At 43.6% G+C, this 20,785-nt stretch overlaps 1 protein-coding gene across 1 annotated transcript in view; it reads left to right on the top strand.

Moving 5' to 3' along the window:
- Window positions 1-826: 826 nt before the first annotated feature.
- The window catches only part of ndst3 (N-deacetylase/N-sulfotransferase (heparan glucosaminyl) 3), a 949,017-nt gene continuing 929,058 nt past the window's right edge, over window positions 827-20,785 (top strand). Inside the window, exons 1-2 of the mRNA XM_068039449.1 lie at window positions 827-1,016; window positions 3,143-3,257. The gene's annotated coding sequence lies outside the window, so the exon portion shown is untranslated. The remainder of the gene's footprint in view (window positions 1,017-3,142; window positions 3,258-20,785) is intronic.

The raw sequence follows: 20,785 nt of genomic DNA, 5'->3' as shown, positions 1-20,785 counted from the left end.
GCTCATTGTCTCCACTAAGTCTGGCCCTTATAATTAGTTTTTTTTCCAATTTTTTTTTACAAAGGCACACCTTTAAAGGCAAGAAAAACAAGATTGCAACAAAGTGACTCCAAAACCCACAAAACTTAATATAGTCTGTTGCAATAATGCCACTCATCAAATTGAATTCCAGGAAAGAATTCCATTCAAGCATAAATATTGCTCAAATTTGAACAAAATGTGAAAAAACTAGAACGTGATTTTGTTGAAAAAGCTTTTACATGATTACATTGTGTTAAGGAAGGTAGTATGATGAGAATTTGGAAGAACACAGTAATTGAAAGGTTAAGTCAATGATGTTTGTGTGAGGATTGAGGATACATTCCAGTTGAAGAAAATAGCAAAACTGGAATTGTATTCCGAGTGCATTTGTAAGAATAGTTCACTCCTGATTTTTTTTAGTGCTGCTATGTTTGATCTTTGCATCTAATTTTTTTCTACACTATGTTCCTCAAATTAATTATTAGCAAGGTAATGTATGCGGACATAAGAAAGAGAAGCGAAGAATATTTGGAAAGTCATGCAAGTCTTTTGGTACCCAGAGGGTTAATGTTGTAAATGGCCTTGACAATAGTCTTATTAAAGCTTCAGAATGAAACTGTCCATTTAATACAAAGGCTGGAGGAGATGTTATTATGTTGGATTGCTTATAATGGTGAGGAATTGAGTTTTGCATAGAGAGGCTCTGATAGGTCCAGTTTGGTTGCGTCTGGCAGCAGCCTGTCACTGTAAATGAAAGTCCTGCAGTGAAGAGAATTCAAACAGCAAGCAGCATGTAAAAGTTTTCACTGGCCTGGGGGCCATTAGTTAGATGCTGCTGAGATACTGCATGCATGGTCTTGCCAGCTGTTAGCACTGGATGTGTGGTGACTGGAGAGGAAGAAAAAACCTGTATGGTTAAGGTGCCATGTTAAATATAACTGGAGGCACCATTTAGACTGAAAGCTCTGATAAGCAAGAGACCTCATAATCGGAAGGTAGGAAGCCAGCAGGGTGAACTGCATCGCCTTCTAGCTATGAACTCTGTCTTGAGAAAAAGTAACTCTGTATGCTTCTAATCCTTTATAAACTAAAAAAAAATCAAAATCACTGCTCAATATTTGAAAGGTCTGTTGCATTTATGTTACATTGTTAAATAAATTTGAAGAGTCCTTTTAAGTAGAATCTGAAAGGTGTGTAATGCTGTGAGAATAAAGTAATCATTCAGCCTAAGGACAAGAAAAATAAACTACATGTGTAGTTAAAGGAAGATGATGTGTCAAGTACTGTTTGCATGCCTGTTGTATCTATTATCAAGTAGCACACATATGTCACCCTTTTTATGGCATAGCACATTTAGGTTATGTACTAGAAGTTAATGTAGATAGTAAATAAATAAAGCTCCTATGATTCCAAGATTGATTAAATTCATTAGAACAGTCGAATACCTCAGCATTGTTAACTTCTGACCAGTTAAATAAATTCGGAATCCAGTGGGCTCCGCGTAAGCTTGCACTAATTTATATAGATATCCATTAGAAAGGGAATGTAGCATATTTTGTTTTAAAATCTGAGACCCGTTATAATTGAAAATTTAATGGAGCTTTAGAAAATGTCTTAAACATCTTAAGAAAAACAATTACAATAATGTATTTTTGTCCAATCTCAAATGACATAGGTGTGTCTTGTTGCCAGTGTTGTAATCACTAGCTGCATGGTAAAAGCGTGCACATGTACCTTCAGGATTTTTTAAGTACACATTACTGTACATAGGATGCATTTAGAATTTGATCAGCAGATGAACATGAAAATCTGCTGGTTTGTAATGTACAGAAAATTAAATTATAATCCAGTCGATATGTGATGTGGGTGAAGGTTAATATGAGACTCTGTTGCTCAAACCAGCTGCTCAGTGTGGTGTATAAAAAGATGCTTCACTTCATCCTAACTGTCAGTCCTTTGAGAGACTCAAAAGCAGGTGATTAAAGGAAGGAGTTAACTGTAAATTGTTGGTAGGTGGATCTAAGGCAATGGGGTTTAGGTAGCTGCATGGAGCATAGCTGTGAAATATTTGAGGAACTAAGGTCTGTTCTTTTGTGGCAATGGAACTAGCTTGCATGCCTAAAGACATTCTAGCATGTTCAGTGAAGATTTGTTCTTGAGCCTTAATTTAGTTTACATGAAATGCAGATAAGCAAGTGACTGCTAGGGCTGCCTGCTTCATGATAGCTGTCTGGAACAAAGGGAGCTCTTTGCGATCCCAATGAGCAGATGCTTAAAGGAAGATGAAAGTACTGAATATTTCTATGGAAAAAGAGGGTTTGTTATTTGGAATTTATAACAAAAGATAAGCTGACAACAAAATAGTGTGTAGTGTATTTCTGCTTTAAGTGTTGTTAAAAGGATTTTTTTTAATGAAAACCATTCAGGCTGGCATAACTCAAACCAAACTGCTTGAAATGCATGTAAGAAATTTTGATTAAGAATAAGCTGGATTAATTCAGAAAGAATCCATCAGCTCTTTTGATTTTTTTCAAATTTCTCTTTCTTTTACTGCAGCATGGCCTTCAATTGTTCAGCTTCCATTATAGTTCAGCCTCTCTAACATATTTAATCCAGAGGAAGGTGCAGTAGATAAAATATTCATGTTATGTAGTCTGCATTTTTAAAGAATGTTCTTTCAGGTTGGTACCACTGATGTGCTTTGTCTTGGCATGGCAGTAGCTATGCTGACATGCTGCATGATGTAAATTGCCTTCATTCATTTCAATGTTCAGGATTTTGTGTGATCTTTTCCTTGTCACTGGGTTGCAAGCAAAGCTGTGACAGTGATGGAATTGGCCAGGAAGGAGCTGCAGGTGTTTATCATTTTGTGTATCTCTACAGAGAGCGACAGCTGCTGTTATGAGAGAGGACAAAATCAAAGTAAGTCAGCGGAATGATGTTAAAATGAAGAGAAGCAAAATGCTGGCATGCAGTGCAGGATGCAGTTGTATACTCATTTCACTTTTCAGAAGCTTCTGAAAGGAATAATCTGGCTAATGTGTTACATTAGTACTTGGAGCTTTTTATATGCTTCATGTATATGTGCTGTTATTGTATAATTTTCCGATGTCTTTGACAGGAAAGGGCACTGTATCTTTACCAGGAGGTGGCAGCAAAGAGCCAGTATAACTGAGCCATCTTAGGAGTCTTGCTACATTCAGTGGAGCTGAACTCTTCACAAAGAATACCGTCTGGTAATTGCAAAAGTTTTTTTTTTAAATAACAGTTTACTGTAATTATTCATCAGGTCACAGCAGTAAATTTAGACTGAATTGTAAGTGCATATATTGCTCTAGAACCATCTACAAGGCGTGGATGTTTGTGAATGTGGAGGAGGGGCCATACTAATTACAAGTGATAGTGAAAATCAGAAATAATGAAGTCCTTGATGTTGAAAAGAATAAGTGGGACTTGCTTGCAGGGTTGCATGGATAAATTCAATTTCCGGCAGAAAATTTGAATGTGCTAATTAAGTTAACGTGAATAGACGGAGTGGCATTCTTCTTATAGTGCTAAGCACTTTTCAAGAAAATCAAAGCACTGATTTTCCATTATTAGGCAATAATAAGTAGTGAAATATGTCCCATCAGCCTTGTTTATGTATAAACAATGTTAGATGTTTGAATGTGCTTTTGAACCTATCATCTGTTGCCCTGCTTCGACTATACGGACAGTTTGACAAACTAACAGGTAGAAAATTCCACACAATTCCCCTAACAGCTTCAGATTTCTGCACTATATCTTTTACACACTTATTATAGATGTTGTGCCCTAGCAGAAGTATAAAGTAACAATAAAATGTGGAAAATAATCAAGAACATTATGAGTATTTTGTTTGTGCATATGAAGGTATTCATTAATTTTTTTCCCCCAAATTTATTTCCATATTTAATTTCTGCTATTGGTACTGAATCAGCTGACGAGATAAGTTTTAAAGAAAAAAAAATCAGGAGGATGAGTTGGATGCAAGATGGAGTGGTTGGTTCGGTAGCAGACATGTTTTTAAGTGTGTGATATTTAGCAGTGGAATTTGCACCATCTATTCCAATTATGTCTGCATTGGTCTGGATGGCAGATGAAGAGCTCCCGCAAATTCGAGGAATTCAATGTACAGAGAAAATGAGGTACCAGTTCAATGGAAAAGTGCCCGCAGTCACAAGACCGTCTAATTTGAGGGATTGTCGAACAATGCATTTTCTTGAAAATAATGTTCACTGCGGTTCAGTGATTCGAAATGGTCAGTCAAAGTAACAAACTTTTATTTGAAAGCTTTTATTTGCAAAGTCAGTTTCATGTCACGATAGCAAGCAGAAAAATAGAGACCTAGAATCATTTTGAATTGATGTCCAGAATTGAGTTTTTTCAACCAATGAAGATTTCATGCAGGGTCAGTTGCGAGAATTGCTGTAAAAGCTATGCATAAGCTAGAGAGACAGATTCTGCAAACTGGCCACTACAGTCACTAACTGCTTAATTTTGACCTTTGCTATAATTTGGAAGGGGTATAATTTCCACTCATTTACATTAGTAACACTAGTGCAATCAGGGCAGAATCACCTGAACCAGCAAATCTTGAAGAGAAGTGAGTTATGCCCAAAACCACCTAGGCTCATGCTTTCCACAATCTTTTATGCTAGTTCAAAATTCAATTTGCTGGATCAGGCCCTGCCCACAAAATTGGTCATGCTCCCAGGTCAAAATTGCAAGAACATCGAATCAGAGAATGGTTACAGCACAGAAGGAGGCCATTCGGCCTGTCATGTCCATGTTGGCTGTATGAAAGTGCGACACAGTTCGTCCCACTCCCCCATTTTTTCCCCGTAGCCCTGCAAATTTTTTCACTTCGGGTGCATATCCAATTTCCCTCAAAGCGATGTTTGAATCCGCCTCGACTACCCATTCAGGCAGTGCTCTCCAGATCATAACCACTCGCTGCGTAAAGAAAGCTTTCCCTCATGCCACCTTTCGCTCTTTTACCAATCACTTTAATTTGTGTCCTCTGGTTCTCGACCCTTCCGCTAATGGAAACAGTTTCTCTCTATCTACGAATCTTGACCCACTCATGATTTTGAACACCTCCACTTAATCTCCTCTCAACCTCCTCTTCTCTAAGGGGAGGTGGTGGCGTAGTGGTATTGTCACTGGACTAATAACCCAGTGAACATGGGTTCCAATCCCACCACAGCAGAAGGTGGAATTTGAATTCAATTAATAAATCTGGAATTTAAAAAGCTAGTCTAATGATGGCCATGAAACCATTATCGATTGTTGGTAAAAACCCATCTAGTTCACTAATGTCCTTTAGGGAAGGAAATCTGCTGTCCTTACCTGGTCTGGCCTACATGTGACTCCAGACCCACAGCAATGTGGTTGACTCTTACATGCCCTCTGAAATGGCCCAGCAAGCCACTGAGTTGTATCTAACCGCTACAAAGTCTATAGCACTGTGGGTGTACCTAACACACATGGACTGCGGCAGTTCAAGAAGGCAGCTCAGCACCGCCTTCTCAAGGGCAATTAGGGATGGGCAATAAATGCTGGATTGGCCAGCGACGCCCACATCCCATGAATGAATTAAAAAAAAGCCCAGCTTCTCCAGTCTATCCACATAACTGAAATCCCTCATACCCAGAAGCATTCTCGTAAATCTTTTCTGCACCTCCTTTAAAGCCTTCACATCCTTCCTAAAGTGCAATGTACAGAATTGGACTCAATCCTCTAGTTGAGGCCAAACAGTGTTTTATAAAGGTTCATCGTAACTTCCTTGCTTTTGTATTCTATGCCTCTATTTATAAAGCTCAGGATCAAGTATGCCTTTTTAACCACTTTCTCAACCTGCTCTGTCACCTTCAACAATTTGTGTACACATACTGCCAAGTCTCTCTGTTCCTGCACCCACTTTAGAATTGTACTCTTAAGTTTATATTGCCTCCCTTCATTGTTCCTGCCAACATGTATCCCTTTGTACTTCTCTGCACTAAATTGCATCTGCCATGAGTCCGCCTATTCCACCAGCCTGTCTCTGAGTTCTTGAAGTCCATCACTATCCTCCTTACAGTTTTCAATGTTTCCAAGTTTTGTGTCATCTGCAAATTTTGAAATTGTGTCCTGTACATCCAAGTCTAAGTCATTAATATATATCAATAATAAAAGCAGTGATCCTAGCACTGACTGTGAGGAACACTACTTTTACTGTCCTCCAGTCTGAAAAGCAACTGTTGACCACTACTCTTTGTTTCCTGTCACTCTGCTAACTTCATATCCATGCTCCCACTTTCCCTTTTCTTCCAATGGCTTCAATTTTGCTGATGCCTATTATATGGCACTTTATCAAATGCCTTTTGGAAGACCATGCACACTGCATCAACTGTATGATCTCAATCAACCTTCTCTGTTACCTGATTAAAATACTCAAGCAAGTTAGTTAAAAACAATTTGCTTTAGACAAATTCATGCTGGCTTTCCTTAATTAATCCACACATGTCCAAGTGACTGTTAATTTCTTCCCTGATTATTGGCTGGAATTTTACCAAGCGAGTTTGGAGGCGGGGGGTTGGTGGGGGGGAGGGACAGTGTGTTGGGAGGGCTGTAAAATGGGAGTAGACTGCATTTGACTGGGAGTCCGACATCTTGACGTCGCATCCAGATTTTACCAGCACCGGGAACCATGGAGGGTGGACTTCTGGCATCGAGGCAGCCGGATACCAATTAAGGTACTTGAAAGGCTAATTAACTCCAATTTTATGGTGCATTTCTAATTTTATCGATGATGTAAGGGAACCACAGGGCTTTGGAGTCTCGCCTGGTGAAACAAGGTGGTGAGGAAGCAGGGGTTAAGTGCTGGTTGTCTCAGGAAGCCATCAGGAAAGCCAGCATATGGTGCACAAAGAGTGGTGCACAAAGGGCACCACCAGATGTCAGCAGAAAGGGGAGAGAAGATACCAGGACTGAGGGGACGTGTTCCCAGGATCCCATAGGAGCAGTGGCATTTGCTTCGAAAAAGGACTCAAGGACAGCTTTGGGGGTGAGGGAGTGCCATCTGGATTGAAGCCTATGAGTTAGAGAGGACACCTGCCAAGGGCCTCATGAACCTAGCCTCAGTACCCATGTTGAAGAGGAAGCGTAACTCAGGGAGGAAATTCCAGGCACTGGCAGGGGCACATGACCAACCTCAGGACCAATTGGAGGGTCAGTCTTGTGGTGGGCACACTGGAGAACAATGCTGAGGGGCACGCCAACAGGCACCTGCGCACAGACGAGGCTATCCCCCAGGAGAGAGTGTACTGCCCAAGGCTGCACTTTCTCCAAATGTCCGAGCAGCAGTGTCAACGAAGACTGCAGCTCTCCAGGGAGGCCATCACTGATCTCTGCACCATTCTGCAGAATGAGCTGAGATCCATGGAATTAGGTGGACACCAATGCCAGTGGCGCTGAGGATCACCGTGGCTATCACTTCTCTGCCTCTGGATCTTTTCAGGGATCCATTGAGGACATGTGTGTGATCTCCCAGTCTGCTTTCCATTGGTGCATCAAGAAGGTTCAAGAATGCCATGTTCAAAAGGGCCAGCGACTATGTGGGCTACTGCACCAATTCGGAAAGTCAGGTGGAGAGGTCCATTTGATTCAGAGCCATTGCTGGATTCTTCCAGGTGCAAGGTGGAATTGACTGCCTGCATGTGACCATAAAAGCTCCCATAGACCAACAAGTGGCCTTTATCAACAGAAAGGGCTTCCATTCCATCAATGTCCAACGGGTCTGCAGCCACTGAAAGCAGATCCTTCAGGTGTGTGCACAATTCCCGGGAAGCAGCCATGATGCCTATGAACTTCAGCTGTCCCAGGTGCCACAGTTTTCCTCACCTTCAGTAGAGCCCTTCAGTCTACCCCAGCGACGATCTTGTGTATTTTAGTGTTCTGCTGCGTACTACACAACCTAGCAGTGCAGGGAGGGAGGCGTTGAACAAAGAGGACATTGCAGATTAGAGATTAGAGATACAGCACTGAAACAGGCCCTTCGGCCCACCGAGTCTGTGCCGAACATCAACCACCCATTTATACTAATCCTACACTAATCCCATATTCCTACCAAACATCCCCACCTGTCCCTATATTTCCCTACCACCTACCTATACTAGTGACAATTTATAATGGCCAATTTACCTATCAACCTGCAAGTCTTTTGGCTTGTGGGAGGAAACCAGAGCACCCAGAGAAAACCCACGCAGACACAGGGAGAACTTGCAAACTCCACACAGGCAGTACCCGGAATCGAACCCGGGTCCCTGGAGCTGTGAGGCTGCAGTGCTAACCACTGCGCCACTGTGCCGCCCAAAAATGAGGATGTGGAGGAGCTAGATAACCATGAGATGCAAGATGAGGACCTCTTGAAGCACAGGCAAAGCACAATGAGGTACGTGCAAGGGGGGCTTGGGATGTGCTAATACAAAGCCAATTCTTGTGACCCTTTTGTCATTTCAGAAAAATTTCAATAAAGTTTTGCCTTTAATCAATCCTGCTGTCGCCCTCGCTGGGATCATGGATATTTCAAAATGGTCAGGTCGACCATGGCCATAGTTTTAAAGATGTTTTTGGCTGCATTTTGATACATTTTCTGACCAATGATTCTAGATCACTGTCTAGATCACTGTCTAGATCAGGCCAATAAACAAAACATATGGCTATGGATTTCATGCTAACTAAACGCTTGTGTTCAGTATGAAGTTTTGCCAGAATCTTGTCTCTTAAAGAACTAGGTACTAACACTCTGTGACCCCATTTAATGCATCCCTGTTCACACGGCAACTTAAGACATCGATTGTGGAATGGCTTCAGTTCCATGTCTGCACACCAGTCAATCTCTGTCCAACCATTCAAAGTCTGTTCATAGACTCTTTTATAAGTAGGTCGTTCTGAGTTTCACCTTCGGTTTCAGTTGCAGTGATTGGAAAGTGACTGGAGTACAGTCATCCACAACTCCTATTGTGAGATTGCATTTTCACAGCCTATTTTTGAATCTTCATGCGACAAGCGCAACAGTGTGTCAGCCATAGCATTCTCCTTTGAATTGCGATATTCAATATTATAGTTGCATAGTGAGAGAAGTACAGCCCACTGCTGCAGACTTGATGCTCCCTTTGTTGGTATTACAGACTTTGGACCCAGAATAGCTATTTGGGGTTTATGATCTGTAACTAGTGTCAAGTTTCAACCCAACAAAAACTGGTGAAATGTTTTGATTCCAAAGATGATTCCAAGCACTTCCTTTTCTATCTGTGCATAGTTACATTCACTCTTGGTCAGGGTACATGACACAAATGCTGTGGGTTTCTCTTGACCATTATCCATGACATGACTGATCATTGCTCCAACTCCATATTTTGAAGCATCACATACCAGCTTCAGATCATGATTTGTGTCATAATGAACAAGTAATGCATCACTGGTCAAACTTCTCTTACATGCATCAGAAGCATCTTGTGCTTTAGACCATTCCCATTTCACATCTTTCTTCAACAACTCATGTAGTGGAGCTAACATTGTTGCAAGCTCAGACAGAAAAGAGCTAAGCTCAGACACATCTTTTGGCTTTGGGGAATTGACTATTGCCTCTATCTTATCTCTCAGTGGCTGTATTCCCCTTTCCTTGATTTTCAAGCCAAATACCCACACCTCAGATTGCACAAAAACACACCGGCTCCTTTTCAACTTCACATTGTGATTATTAAGTCTTTTTAACACTTCATCCAGCACTTGAAGATTCTCTTCCTCTCTTGCAGTCGCAATCAACACATCATCCTCTTTACACAGGCAATGTGACACTCCATGCAAAATCTTATCCATTATAGCTTCAAAGATTTTTGGAGAAGACTTCACACCTTCGTGTAGGAGCACAACCCCATGAGGGTGTTTACAGTGAGATACTGCTGTTTATCTTGAGCTGTGCATAAGCATGGGACAAATCCAAATTTGTGAATATCTTGGATCCCGCTAACTCTGCATACAAATCTTAAGTGGTTGGTAGTGGATATTGCTCTTCATCCACTGCCTGGTTGATTGTGACTTTGTAGTTCCCACATTGTCTCATGCTTTTGTCTGACTTGGGCATTACTACATTGGAGTTGCCCAATTACTGTGATCAGTTTTCAATAGCACATCATTTCTCTCTAGCTTCTTTAGTTCCTCTTCAGCCTGAGTTTTGAGATCATAACGAACTGGCCTAGCCTTGCAATATACTGGTTTTGCATCAGGCCTGATCAGATGTGTGCTTTCACATCGATTATGTCTTCATAACTATCCTTGAAAATGTTCCTGTAACATTTCACCAGTTTTTGTTGGGTAAAAGCTTAATGCTCAAGCTTCTTGGTCATCTCAACTTGGAAAACATATGCTTCCAGTCTAACTTCAGCTTACAAAGCCAATCTTTTCCTATTTATGTTGGTTTGTTGGCATAGGTCCCGACAACAATGGGTAACTTGGGAGATGTTGCAGTCAATTTGTCCACATATTTCTAATACCTCATTAGAGTAGGTTTTCAACTGAACTGTGCTCTCAGTTAGAGGTATGTCCTGAATTTGCTCTCATACGTGTCTCTACTCATAATTGAGCAATCTGTATTGATGTGTATGTTGATGTACTGTTGGTTTACTTTGTGCAAAAGTTTCTGTCCTTTGAGTGATTGCTAGTGGCATACATCGCGTACAACCCTAGCTCCTCTTCGCTTAAACACTCTGGATTCACTTCATATTGTGAACTCCACCCTTCTGACGTCGCTGCATTCCATTACTGCTCGAAAGAGTTCTCTTTTCTGCTTTGGCCTTTGTTCAGCAAGCAGTTGTAATATCTCCTATCTTTTGGCAATAAAAGCATTTGGCATTTCTGCACTGATTCGCTTGTGCTGTGTGGTTGCCATTACAGCGATAACAAGCCACTGAACTTTTATCAACAGGACTCTTCTGATCAGGTCTCCTCGCTTTAGACTTGGCAGAAGCTGTGCTAGTCATGAATTCCTGAGCATTCTTTCATGCCATCTCCATGGCAGAAGCAATCTTACGCATTAGCTCAAATGCAAGTTTTGTGTGTTTAGTAACTTCGACTGGATTTTTTCATCCACTAATCCACACAAGAATCTCTCTCGTGATGCACGGCCTAAGAATGTACCAAAGTTACAATGTATTGATAAGTTCTTCAGTACCTCAATGTACTCACCAACTGTTTTGCTACTTCTCTGCTTTCAAATTTGTAGCTTTTTGCTATCATTAGTGGCTTAGGGTTGAAATGTTCCTGCAACTTAGTGGTAATTATTTTGAATGGCACATCTTTTGCCTTGTTGGAAGCAAGAAGGTTTGTTTGTGTGCCATACACCTCCAGACCAAACTCCATTAGCAAAATTGCTTTCTTCCACTCAAGAATTGCCTTATTCTGAGTCTGGACCTATTCACTTTCACCTTTGAGTTGTAACATATTATTGGCTCTGAAGAACATGTCCATTCTTTCAATGTATGAACTGAATGGTTCTTGAGCTTTAATATACATTCCTAGCCTTCTGATGTATCCCGTGGCCATAGCCATTTTGTCCCATTTTCATATGTAACAGCGACCCAGTAAACACTTTACTATGGCTGTCTGTAAGAATGATACAGAAAGGAAGCTGTGTCAGTCTAATCAGAACAAACTCCCTAAATCCAATGTCGTTGATAGTTGAACTAAATGGGCACTAGGACCCTGCAGAATCCATTCAACTGAGCGCAGCCACAGTTTTTCAGAAACAATGAGGCTCAAAACAATCTAGTTGAAAATCTTAGCCATCCTAGCAGGTAGGTCACTAGGAGCTAGCTTATTTTGTTCATCACCGTCTCTTCTGCCGTTTGCTGCAAAATGTTTTACATTTGAATCCTATTTTGTTGCCAAAATCTGCTATGTATTGAGAGGAACTTGTAAATGAACAGAGACACCAAGATGGCCAAATCACATATTAATGACACCTTAATGCACTGGGCATGTTCATAACTTAGGAATGCATTATACCTGTGAACACCAAGTGTAGCAAGATGCTCTTGTTAACTCTCGAATGTGTGTTCCCACAAGCTGCGACCCCTGCACCTCTAGCTGAGATGGAGGCAGGCTGCTCATAGTGCAGCCCCATGGCTTCTGGTGACCCTGGCAGCCATCCTTTAGCTGCAGGTTTATGCACATCTCCGGCATCCACTGAGTGGTCTGCTGGATTGGGCTGTCTATGAGGGTCGCCAGTCTCTTGATAGTGGAAGCATGCACACACACGCCAGAAACATGGCAGCACTCATGGCCTGGATGGACTCCTCCATTGTCTGTGCATGGATGAGCATAGCCTCTGACAGATCTGCCAGATGTTTCCTCACCTTGCACTGTTGCTGCAGCAGTTGCCATGTTACGGCCGACTCCAGAGGCATGTCATCACCTGGGCCTGGCCTCCCACAGTCCTCCAACTGTCAATGGCCTGGGCTGTCACAGCCTCTGTCAGCTGCTTGAGCATTTCTGTGATGTGCTTACCAGGCTGTGACCCTGAATCTATTTGTGAATGTATACCCACTGAGAGTATCTGCATTGGTGAAAGGTGAGGGGGAATGATATGACTCTGCACACTCTTAGGAACCCTCCTTCTTCTCAGGGGTGGCCGGCTGGCCCTTGGTTTCTCGAGCTCATGTGCCTCGGCTTGACCCTGACCTGCATGAAAGAACATGAACATTTAAAAGTTAAGGGCTTCCCATCTCCTCACCCCACCCATGCTTGCTGTGGAGCTCCATGTGTCCAGCATTGGTCACATGAGCACTATGCCTTGAGTGTGTCAGATGCACCCTTGTGCACTTGCACTCATTGTCTCACCCTCTTGGGTTAGCACTCCTGTCTCTCCATCAGCTATTACACGGCTGTCCTGGTGGCTTGCTAACCCCTAGGCCTCCTCCTAATGGGGCTGAGGATGTGGAGGTACAGGACCCTGTCTTTAGTGTTGCTGCCGTCTTCTCCTGCAAGCACAAGAAGAAAGACTGTTAGTTTCCCTATAGAGACAAGCACAGCACCTATACAGCTGAGGGCCCAGCGGGCCATGATGGGGCACACGAATGCCACCTGCATATGGTCACTCTCGAAGGACCTTGTGGGCGTAGCAAAGACAGATGGGTGCCTTTCACTGAGACACAGCCATGCCTCTGACACGATATGCTACTGCCTAACCCCCTTGCCAGGGACTAGGTGGTCACTCCCTCTCCACCAAGTGCACCCTCTTGTGTTGCCACATGCAAGCTCCAAAGGGAAAAGAGGTATAGAGTATTCACCTTAGCAGATGAAATGAGGTCATTGACATGCTTGTGGCAATGAACCCAGGTTCAGGGGTGACCCCAAGGCTTCTGATCTCTTCTGTGATCTCCATCTAAGCTTGCTTGGTCAGGCAGGGCACTCATCTACTCCCATTCCTGGGGAAGAGGACCTCCTGTCTTGCCTTTGCAGCCTGGAGGAGAACCTGCAGGGAGGCATCGCTGAACCTTGGGGCAACCCAGGGTCTTCCTTTGCCATTGTTGCTGTAGCCTTCTGGTCAGCTCCTTGGTTGGCTTGAATCTTCAGTCAAGGGAGCAGCAGCAGCAGCAGGATAAAGATCTTTGTTCAGGCAGCAACAAATGCAGGGCTGGCAGCCCTTTAAATATGGTGCCAGCACCTGGTGATGCTGACCTTGCCAACTGACTTCCTGCCTCAGGCCCGGGATTGGGCAGCCCCCATGCCTCTCGATCCTTAATTGCCCGGCCACTGTGAGATCGCGTGTGACCGGCCACTTTACGACCAAACAGAAACCACACCTGCTTCCGTTGCCACCGCCGTAACCTTGGCCCTTAGGACAAAATCTAGCCCATTGTTTCTAAAGCTTAAACTGATTGGCCTCTAGTTTCTAGGCTTATCCTTATACCTTTTTTTGAACATGGGTGTAGCATTTGCAATTCTCCAGTCCTCTGTAATCACCTCTGTATTTAAGGAGGATTGGAAGTTTATGGTCTGTACCTTTACAATTTTGCCCTTACTTCCCTGGGTATGCTTGAATGCATCCCATCTGGTCCTGGTGACTTAGCAACTTTAAATACAGCTAGCCTTTCCAATACCTGCTCTTTATCAATTTTTAGTCTATCCAAAATCTCAACTACCTCTTCGTTCACTATGACTTTGGCAGCATCTTCTTTCTTGGTAAAGACAGATGCTAAGTATCATTTAGTACCTCAGCCATGCCCTCTGCCTTCATGAATAATTGTCCCTACCTCTCCTCTTACTACTCTTTTACTATTTATAAGCCTACAGATTTCCCATTTATGTTAGCTGGTGGTCTCTTCTCATATTCTCTCTTTGTCTCTCACTTTCTTTTTCACTTCCCCTCTAACTATTTTATATTCAGCCTGGTTCTCACTTGTATTATCAACCTGACATCTGCCCACTTTTTCTGCTTCATCTTATTCTCCTCTTCTGTCACCCAGGGAGCTCTGGCTTTGCTTGCCCTACCTTTCCCCTTCATGGAAATATACCTTGACTGTACCTGAACCATCTCCTCTTTAAAGACAGTCCATTGTTCAATTACAGATTTTCCTGCCAGTCTTTCATCCCAATTTACCTGAGTCAGATCTGTTCTCGTCCCACTGAAATTGGTCCTACTCCAATTAAAAATTTTACTCTAGATGGCTCCTTGTCCTTTTCTATAGCTAACCTAAACCTTATAATACTATGATCACTGTTTCCTAAATGCTCCTGACACTTGACCTACTTGACTCAACTCATTCCCTAGAACCAGATCCAGAAATGCTTCCTTCCTCCTTGGGCTGGAAATATTTTCCTGAACACACTTCAGAAACTTTAGTCTACTATTACTATCCCAGTCTATATTGGGATAATTAAAGTGTACCATTATCACTGCTCTATAGTTTTTGAACCTCTCTTTAATTTTCTTGCAAATTTGCTCCTCTGGCATATCAGCCATGGCTCAGTTGGTAGCACTCCTACCTTTGAGTCACAGGGTTCTGTGTTTAAGTCCCACTCCAGGGCTTGAGCACACATATTAAAGTTGACACTCCAGTACAGTACTGAGGCTATTGGAGGTGCTGTCGTTTGGATGAGATATTAAAGCAAGGCCCCATCTGCCTGCTTAGGTGGATGTGGAAGATCCCACGGTACTGTTTTGAAGAAGGTCAAGGAAGTTATCTCAGATTTCCTGGCCAATATTCATCCCTGGATCAACATCACAAAAGAACAGATTATCTGGTCATTGTTACATTGCTGTTTGCAGGTGTTTGCTGTGCGCAAGATTTGCTGCCATGTTTCCTATATTACAACAGCAACTACACTTAACAAATACTTCATTGGCTGTAATGCATTTTGAGGCATCCAGTAGTTGTGAAAAGAGCTATATAAATTCAAGTCTTTCTTTCTTTTCTATATCTTTACCACTAGTTGGTGGCCTATAGAATACACCCAGTAATATAATGGGACCTCTACTGTGTGTCACACGTACGAGAAATGTGACAATAAAAAAATTGTGGACTAGAACCGAATAGTTATAAAAATTGACTTGCGCCAGAATTTTACGCCCCCCCGCCCCCCGCAAAGAACGGGATGGTGGGGGTGGGGCGGGCGTAAAATGGAGCGGGAGGCTCGGGGATGCCCTTCCTGATCCATTGCCACCTCCGCCGCCACTTTATGCAGGGCGGCGACGGCAAGAAACGGCCCACCTGCCCCAGGTCAATCAAGGCCCTTAAGTGGCCACTTAAAGGCCACTTAAGGACCTCCGCCCGCCAGCACAGGGATTTTACCCATGGCTGGTCGGGAAGCCCAGGTGCGAGAGAAGCCGCCTGACAAAAGAAGGCGGCCCTCTGACGGCCTGGGGGCCCTCATGATCGGGCACCCTGTGCCCAACGGTGGGCCGCTCCTGCTGCCCCAACCACCTCCAACATCCAATACGCTGCCCCCCCCCCCCACACCCCGCCCTTTCCCCGCATTTGACCATGTTTGCCTCGCTGGGGTCTGACCGATCACCCCCAGCATGGCAACAAAAACTTACCTTTGTTCTCCAGGCTCCCCGACATCTTTTTCACGAAGCTCGGCTGCAGTCCTAGCAGTGGCCACCACTCCTGGTAGTGCTGTTGGGACTAAGAGCTGCCAGCCCGCTGATTGGCTGGCAGCTACATTAGGCGAGACTTCCTGCCTCAAGCGGGTGGAAGTCCTGCCTCTGAACAGTTAAAAGCCGGGGAACTGCAAAATGTTGGTCGGATCCCCAGGCCATGCGGAAGCGAGTTTGCCACCGACTTTTCAGTCGGTGGACGGCTCCTGTCCACCGAGGGGTAAATACCGGCCTTAGTCTTTTAAAAAAAATGGATCTTTCTTTTAGAAAGTAAACAATGTGCTCCAAAATGGCCACTGAAGGAACAGGACTTGGCCTTTGTATATTCAAACTGCTTGACAAGGACAGAGGAATATCTTCAAAGTGAAGAAGTGCCAATTGTATCTATCCTACACCCATCATGAATCCTCGAATTGAATGGGTTATTCTGAAACAAAGAAGGTATGAAGTGGAAGCACATAACCGGATTATTCTCATCCTGGGCCATTGTGTGATGATTATGGGGGAAGATGATGTGAGAAACTTTTTACCTCAAAAGGGCAGCCCTCAAAGACAGAGAAAGAGAGAGAGAGAGAGACATCCAGAAAGAAGCATTCAGGAAGCTTGTTTCCAGCTCAGGGGCTGAGTGAAATCCAGCAAGAAGAGAAGTACCCTGCTGTAGAATTCTACATCTGCACTTATATAGCAGTGAATTAGAAATGATCCACTGTCTTCAACTGAACTTTCAACCAAGAGAGAAACCTGCAAGCACCATAGGCCTGCAGCCTAAATCTAAAGCCCTTCCTCCTGCTCCATCTCTCCAGCCATGCTCTATCCTCCTATTTATTTATTTATTTTTATTCATTCATGGGATGTGGGCATCGCTGGCCAGGCCAGCATTTATTGCTCATCCTATACTCATTAGCGCATGGTACCCAAAATAATCCAGAGACTGCTACCTTTGAGATCCTGCTTGCTAGTCTCCTTCCTATCTCCCTAAAATTTGCCTGCATGACCTCATCCCTCTTTCTACCTATGTTGTTTGTACCGATATGGACCATCACCTCTGGCTCTTCATCCAACACCCACCATCAGCCGCCCCCTCCTCATCAGGATGCTCCACAGCTACTCGGTGACATACTTGACCCTGGCACCATGTTGGCAACATACCATCCTGTAATCATGCCGCATGTACCCCTAACAATAGAATCCTCTATCATTATTGCTTTTTCAGTCTTCCTCCTGCCCCCCCTGTACAGCCAAGCCAACTGTGGTGCCATGGGCTTGGCTGTGGCTGCACTGCCCAGAGGAACTATCACCCCCACCAGTATTCAGAACTGAATCTGGTTGGAAACTGAGATACACTTAGGAGACTCCTGCACTACCTGCCTGGTCCTACTTGTCTGATTGGTGGTCACCCATTTCCCTCTCTGCCTGCATATCCTTAAACTGCAGGGTGACCACCTTTAGAAACATGCTATCTACGAAACTCTCAATCTCGCGGATTCACTGCACTGAAACCTGGAGCTTGAGCTCCTCCAGCTGATGACACTTCCTGCATATGTGGTTTTCCAGGACAAGAGAAGCACCCTGGAGTTCCCACATCGAGGAAGATGTGCATCTAAGTGCCTTGGGATATTTTATTATGTTAAAGGTGCTATAAAAATATAATTTGTTGTTGATGACGATGACTGAAGTGCCCTGTCATGCCTCTATTTATTAGATTATATACTAAATTTATCAGAAATAAAACATAAGACTTTGAAAACAAACTTAGTTTACAACCTGATTTAATTATGCTAGTTCCTTATCTTAGAATCTTACCTCAACACTTACCCTTGATACTGATCTAAGTTCCCTTGGGTTCTGTTGCTCCTTCCTCTCCTCACTGACTCTGACCTCACTCTGATGTCACTCTTTTAATTTCTGTCTGTGCTCTTCCTGGATTAGGGCCTGCTCTGTCCACACCTTTATTCTGCTCCAGTTGGACTGGTTCAGGAAGGCTCTTCAAATTGTGCTCATTGTCTTAGGGGCACAGCCACGAGTAGATTTTCATATAAAAAACTGACTTGTGTACACCAATTAAACTATCAAAGGTTCAATATAGTTTTTAAAAAATTCATTTTCAATAATTGTAAATCAGGTTACTCATACATGGAGGATTGGATGCTTATAAAAATGCTTATTTTTGGTGATAACCCCATTTTTAGCTGTATGAATGAAATTGCAGCAGGCTACCACTTCCAAGTATATCAAGGAATACCTTTTAATGCAAAGAATAAAAAAGTGTATTACAGGGGACACCAATGCGCAGCCTTTCAGTAGTTCACATAAAGCTCCTGACAACGCAGACCGATCACCTAAGTCATCCTGCCAGCATTAATCAACGCATGCGCATCCTGACATCATCACGCGCTGACGTCATCACACTCTGGTGTCATCAGGCACTGATGTCAGGATGCATGGATGTCAGGACACACTGAAGTCACCAAGTACTGACATGACAACAGAACAAAGAACAAGGAACAGTACAGCACAGGAACAGGCCATTCGGCCCTCCAAGCCTGCGCCGATCTTGATGCCTGCCGAAACTAACACCTTCTGCACTTCCGGGGCCCGTTTCCCTCTATTCCCTTCCTATTCATATATTTGTCAAGATGTCTCTTAAACGTCGCTATCGTATCTGCTTCAATTATCTCCCCTGGCAGCAAGTTCCAGGCACTCACCACCCTCTGTGTAAAAAAACTTGCCTCGCACATCCCCTCTAAACTTTGCCCCTCGCACCTTAAACCTATGACCCCTAGTAACTGACTCTTCCACCCTGGGAAAAAGCTTCTGACTATCCACTCTGTCCATGCCGCTCATAACTTTGTAAACCTCTATCATGTCGCCCCTCCACCTCCGTCGTTCCAGTGAAAAGAATTCGAGTTTTTCCAACCTCTCCTCATAGCTAATGTCCTCCAGACCAGGCAACATCCTGGTAAACCTCCTCTGTACCCTCTCCAAAGCCTCCACGTCCTTCTGGTAGTGTGGCGACCAGAATTGCACGCAATATTCTAAGTGTGGCCTAACTAAGGTTCTGTACAGCTGCAACATGACTTGCCAATTTTTATACTCTATGCCCTCACCGATGAAGGCAAGCATGCCGAATGCCTACTTGACTACCTTATCCACCTGCATTGCCACTTTCAGTGACCCGTGGACCTGTACACCCAGATCTCTCTGCCTGTCAATACTCCTAAGGGTTCTGCCATTTACTGTATACCTCCCACCTGCATTAGACCTTCCAAAATGCATTACCTCACATTTGTCCGGATTAAACTCCATCTTCCCTTTCTCCACCCAAGTCTGCAACCCATCTATATCTTGCTGTATCCTCTGACAATCCTCATCATTATCCGCAACTCTACCAACCTTTGTGTCGTCCGCAAACTTACTAATTAGACCAGCTACATTTTCCTCCAAATCATTTATATATACTACAAAGGGCAAAGGTCCCAGCACTGATCCCTGCGGAACACCACTAGTCACATCTCTCCATTCAGAAAAACACCCATCCACTGTTACCCTCTGTCTTCTATGACCGAGCCAGTTCTGTATCCATCTTGCCAGCTCACCTCTGATCCCGTGTGACTTCACCTTTTGCACCAGTCTGCCATGCGGGACGTTGTCAAAGACTTTACTAAAGTCCATATAGACAACATCCACCGCCCTTCCCTCATCAATCATCTTCGTCACTTCCTCAAAAAACTCAATCAAATTAGTAAGACACGACCTCCCCTTCACAAAACCATGCTGTCTCTCGCTAATAAGTTCGTTTGTTTCCAAATGGGAGTATATCCTGTCCTGAGGAATCCTCTCTAATAGTTTCCCTACCACTGACGTAAGGCTCACCGGCCTATAATTTCCTGGATTATCCTTACCGCCCTTCTTAAACAAAGGAACAACATTGGCTATTCTCCAATCCTCTGGGACCTCACCTGCAGCCAATGAGGATGCAAAGATTTCTGTCAAGGCCCCAGCAATTTCTTCCCTTGCCTCCCTCAGTATTCTAGGGTAGATCCCATCAGGCCCTGGGGACTTATCTTCCTTAATGCTTTGCAAGACACCCAACACCTCCTCCTTTTTGATAATGAGATGACTGAGACTATCCGTACTTCTTTCCCTAGGCTCATCATCCACCAAGTCCTTCTCCTTGGTGAATACTGATGCAAAGTATTCATTTAGCACCTCGCCCATTTCCTCTGGTTCCACGCATAGATTCCATCTCTGTCCTTGAGTGGGCCAACCCTTTCCCTGGTTACCCTCTTGCTCTTTATATATGTATAAAAAGCCTTGGGATTTTCCTTAATCCTGTTTGCCAATGACTTTTCATGACCCCTTTTAGCCCTCCTAACTCCTTGCATAAGTTCCTTCCTACTGTCTTTATATTCCTCAAGTGCTTCGTCTGTTCCTAGCCTTCCAGTCCTTACAAATGCTTCCATTTTCTTTTTGACTAGGCTCACAATATCCCGTGTTATCCAAGCTTCCCGAAACTTGCCAAACTTGTCTTTCTTCCTCACAGGAACATGCTGGTCCTGGATTCTAATCAGCTGACGTTTGAAAGACTCCCACATGTCAGAT

Source organism: Heterodontus francisci, chromosome 1 (assembly GCF_036365525.1).
Source record: "Heterodontus francisci isolate sHetFra1 chromosome 1, sHetFra1.hap1, whole genome shotgun sequence".
NCBI classification, from domain to species: Eukaryota; Metazoa; Chordata; class Chondrichthyes; order Heterodontiformes; family Heterodontidae; genus Heterodontus; species Heterodontus francisci.
The sequence above is the reverse complement of the archived record's forward strand: the minus strand, read 5'-3'. Positions and strand labels throughout refer to the sequence as shown.